The sequence below is a fragment of the Oncorhynchus gorbuscha genome, unplaced genomic scaffold (assembly GCF_021184085.1).
Source record: "Oncorhynchus gorbuscha isolate QuinsamMale2020 ecotype Even-year unplaced genomic scaffold, OgorEven_v1.0 Un_scaffold_10106, whole genome shotgun sequence".
NCBI classification, from domain to species: Eukaryota; Metazoa; Chordata; class Actinopteri; order Salmoniformes; family Salmonidae; genus Oncorhynchus; species Oncorhynchus gorbuscha.
The window spans coordinates 7,501-11,613 of record NW_025752932.1 but is presented as its reverse complement, the minus strand read 5'-3'; the positions used below and the strand labels follow the sequence as shown (position 1 = coordinate 11,613).

The 4,113-nt window shown below is 47.0% G+C and overlaps 1 pseudogene; it reads left to right on the top strand.

Annotated features, from left to right (window-relative positions):
• The first annotated feature begins 925 nt into the window (after nt 1-925).
• Nucleotides 926-4,113, top strand: part of LOC124030237 — a 9,722-nt pseudogene continuing 6,534 nt past the window's right edge.

Here is a 4,113-nt window from a genome sequence, read left to right as displayed (position 1 = left end):
GATCGTTTGGAACAATGTATTGTAACAGCACCTGTTTGGTAGACATAATATGCACACAATGCCTTGCTACTCACCTTCTTTTTTCTTGATCTCCAGTATTTTCCACAACTAGTCACATTTATTCCGCACATCTGACTTCCCCTTTACCTCCTGAGCAACCAGTAAACATTAACTCCGTTTCAAGTTTATTTGTCACTTCCTCTGCATCCATTTTGCTGTCACATGTTACGGCGTTCAGAGTTCACAACCAATTTATTGGTCTGGTTATGATATGCTATAGGTCTGGCCCTATTGGTCGTCTGAATGCGATGCATACACGTGTCATGTAAAGACATGAGGGTTTAGGAAATGTTTCTCCTAAACAAATTTGGGATTTCGGTAACAGAACTTTTAAGCCAGAAGTGGCTCTAACTATGTTGCTGGTCACTTGCTGTCATTTTTTTTTAACAGTCTGAGCCCGGCATGGCACAATCAAATTCCGGTCGTGTCTTAATTATTTAAATCAAACAGCGTGTCTTAAAGCATCAGACAAGCTCAGTGCATGTAGATGATTTGATTAAAACACTCAGGATGTGTCCATATGTGGAAAATAAACGTTTTAAAAATTTTGCCCAATCGATTAGTTTAAAGAACAGAACTCTCGGCCGACCAAGATATATTTTTGTTGTTGTCGGACAGCCCTTGATGATTCAGTGACAGGGCAACACTACCACCGCTTATAGCAGTGATGGTACTTTCTCTTTTTCCTTGTAGAGGAGAATAGAAGAGGCAGTGTATGAAGTCTGGTTGAAGAGTGTGATTGCTGTTGTCTTTGGGGTGGGATTCTACTAATCATAACAGTTTATAATTTTACTTGGCCTTTTCCATCTGTCTCTTGCATTGAACTGATCCTGATGTCAGCTTCTGGTTTGCCTCTCCTCTCCAGAACTTCTGCAGTCGGGCTCGCTGGAGGCCCAAGGATCCTGCCTCAATAACAAGTACTCAGAGGCTACCCAGGCAGGAGGTAAGGCTACTACGTAACAATGACCATACTAGGTTAGCACACCACTGAGAATGCATGCCCAATGCATTGACCATACTAGGTTAGCACACCACTGAGAATGCATGCCCAATGCATTGACCATACTAAGTTAGCACACCACTGAGAATGCATGCCCAATGCATTGCTAGTGTAGCTACTGGAACACGAAGACTTTCTCTGTTTTGTATTGCTGTTTCTACTTATTGAAATGATCAGATTGAAAATGACTGTATCTGTCCCATCTGGTGCCCTGTTCCCATTTCCCTCCAACATACTGTACCTAGGCACCTTCTCCTTTTCACCCAATTCCCCAGAACTGTTTTAATCAGAATTAGGATTATAATTCCTGCATTGGCAATTAGGCACAGCAATAGTTATGACGCGTAACAGGAAGTGGGTGAGTTTTCTAATCAGACAAGTACCGGTAGTTCCTCCTGGTTTCAGTCTGTTTTCTTCTGTTGTGTGATCAATGAGCGTGGCCCTGTTCTCGCTAGGTATATGGTGGTTTAGTAGATGGTGTTAACCCTCTCCTCTAGGTACTACGGTGGAGCTGAGGTGGTAGACCAGATAGAGTTGTTGTGCCAGAAGAGAGCCCTGGAGGCTTTTTGACCTGGACCCTGCCCTGTGGGAGTGAACGTCCAGCCCTACTCTGGCTCTCCGCCAGCCGCTGCCTACACCGCCGTCCTCAACCCTCATGACCGCATCATGGGCCTGGACCTGCCTGACGATGGACAGTATGTAGCCATGCCTCTGCCTCAGTCTCTGTCTATTCAGTTCTCTACCTCAGTCTCTGTCTATTCAGTTCTCTGCCTCTCTCTACCTCTGCCTCTCATTAGTCGGCCTCTTGATTTTTTTCCCTCACCAATTCACGGACTACCAGCTCTCTACTTTCCTCATTTCACTCTACCTTTTCTTTACTGTCATAATGGACACCATATTTTTTAAATGTGTTTAATGTAAGTAACTTACAATAATGGTGCTACACAGTAATCATACCAAGCAGGCTGACTAAATCACTGTAGATAAGAGCGTCTGCTAAATGTCCTAAAAGTATATTGAATAACTACAAATGTTGTTGTTATTATTGTCCTTCTGCAGTCTGACCCATGGTTACATGTCTGACACCAAGAGGATATCTGCTACCTCCATCTATTTTGAGTCCATGCCCTACAAGCTCAATGTAAGCAGAGCCACACTCTACTCCTTCCCGGTCCCTCTCTCCTCATCTCCTTCTCAAAACCCGTTGGAAGAGAAGGTCTGAGGGGAGGACTTCGATTTTTCTCCTCCAATACGGTTTGAGAAGGAGGAGTCAGGAAAGACCGGTTCGGAGCTTTAACGTAACTGTTTAACCTGGTCCAGTGTCCCTCTGATCAGACAACTTGCCACCCTCACTTGTCTCCTAGTGGGGAACATTCTTGTCCTCACCTCTCCTCATCTGTAGTGGCAGTAGCTAATACTACTATAAATGCTACTCGTCACTAATGCAATGGGGTGCTGAATGAAATGGAATGGATTAGAATACAGTAGACAAGTTACAGTAAACAATCTTATCTATCCTACTATATGGTTAGTGGTCTCTGTTACTGGTCGATATTGGCCAGCGACGTCATTGGTTCTAGTATCTCCTTGAGTCCTTATTGGTTTATCCATTTCTGTAATTTTCCGTCTCTGTTTGCCTCGCTTTCTCTCTCGCTTTCTCTGTTTGCCTCGCTTTCTCTCTCGCTTTCTCTGTTTGCCTCGCTTTCTCTCTCTCTCTCCCCTCTCTCGCTTTCTCTCTCCTTTCTCTGTTTGCCTCCTTTCTCTCTCCTTTCTCTGTTTGCCTCGCTTTCTCTCTCGCTTTCTCTGTTTGCCTCGCTTTCTCTCTCGCTTTCTCTGTTTGCCTCGCTTTCTCTCTCTCTCTCTCCCTCTCTCGCTTTCTCTCTCTCTCTCTCCCTCTCTCGCTTTCTCTCTCTCTCTCTTTCCCTCTCTCGCTTTCACTCTCTCTCTTCCCTCTCTCTTTCACTCTCTCTCTCCTCTCTCGCTTTCACTCTCTCTCTCTCTCCTCTCTCGCTTTCACTCTCTCTCTCTCCTCTCTCGCTTTCATGTCTCTCTCTCCCCCTCTCTCGCTTTCACTCTCTCTCTCTCTCCCTCTCTCGCTTTCACTCTCTCTCTCTCTCCCTCTCTCGCTTTCACTCTCTCTCCCCTCTCTCCTCTCTCTCCCTCTCTCCTCTTCTCTCTCTCCCTCTCTCGCTTTCACTCTCTCTCTCTCCTCTCTCGCTTTCTCTCTCTCTCCCCTCTCTCGCTTTCTCTCTCTCTCCCCTCTCTCGCTTTCACTCTCTCTCCCCTCTCTCGCTTTCACTCTCTCTCTTCCCTCTCTCGCTTTCACTCTCTCTCTTCCCTCTCTCGCTTTCTCTCTCTCTCTCCCCTCTCTCGCTTTCTCTCTCTCTCTCTCCCTCTCTCGCTTTCCTCTCTCTCTCCCCTCTCTCGCTTTCTCTCTCTCTCTCCCCTCTCTCGCTTTCTCTCTCTCTCTCCCCTCTCTCGCTTTCTCTCTCTCTCTCTCTCCTCTCTCTCTCTTCTCTCTTTCTCTCTCTCTCCCTCTCCTCTCTCGCTTTCTCTCTCTCTCTTCACTCTCTCTCGCTTTCTCTCTCTCTCCCTCTCCCCTCTCTCGCTTTCTCTCTCTCTCTCCCCTCTCTGCTTTCACTCTCTCTCTCTCTCGCTTTCTCTCTCTCTCCCTCTCTCGCTTTCTCTCTCTCTCTCTCTCTCTTCCTCTCTTTCTCTCTCTCTCTTCCTCTCTCTCGCTTTCTCTCCTCTCTCTCCCCTCTCTCGCTTTCCTCTCTCTCTCCCTCTCTCTACTTTCCTCTCTCTCTTCCCTCTCTCGCTTTCACTCTCTCTCTCCCTCTCTCGCTTTCACTCTCTCTCTCCCCTCTCTCGCTTTCCTCTCTCTCTCCCCTCTCGCTTTCTCTCTCTCTCTCCCCCCTCTCTCGCTTTCTCTCTCTCTCTCTCCCTCTCTCGCTTTCACTCTCTCTCTCCCCTCTCTCGCTTTCACTCTCTCTCTCCCCTCTCTCGCTTTCTCTCTCTCTCTCTCTCCTTTCTCTCTCTCTCTCTCTCTCGCT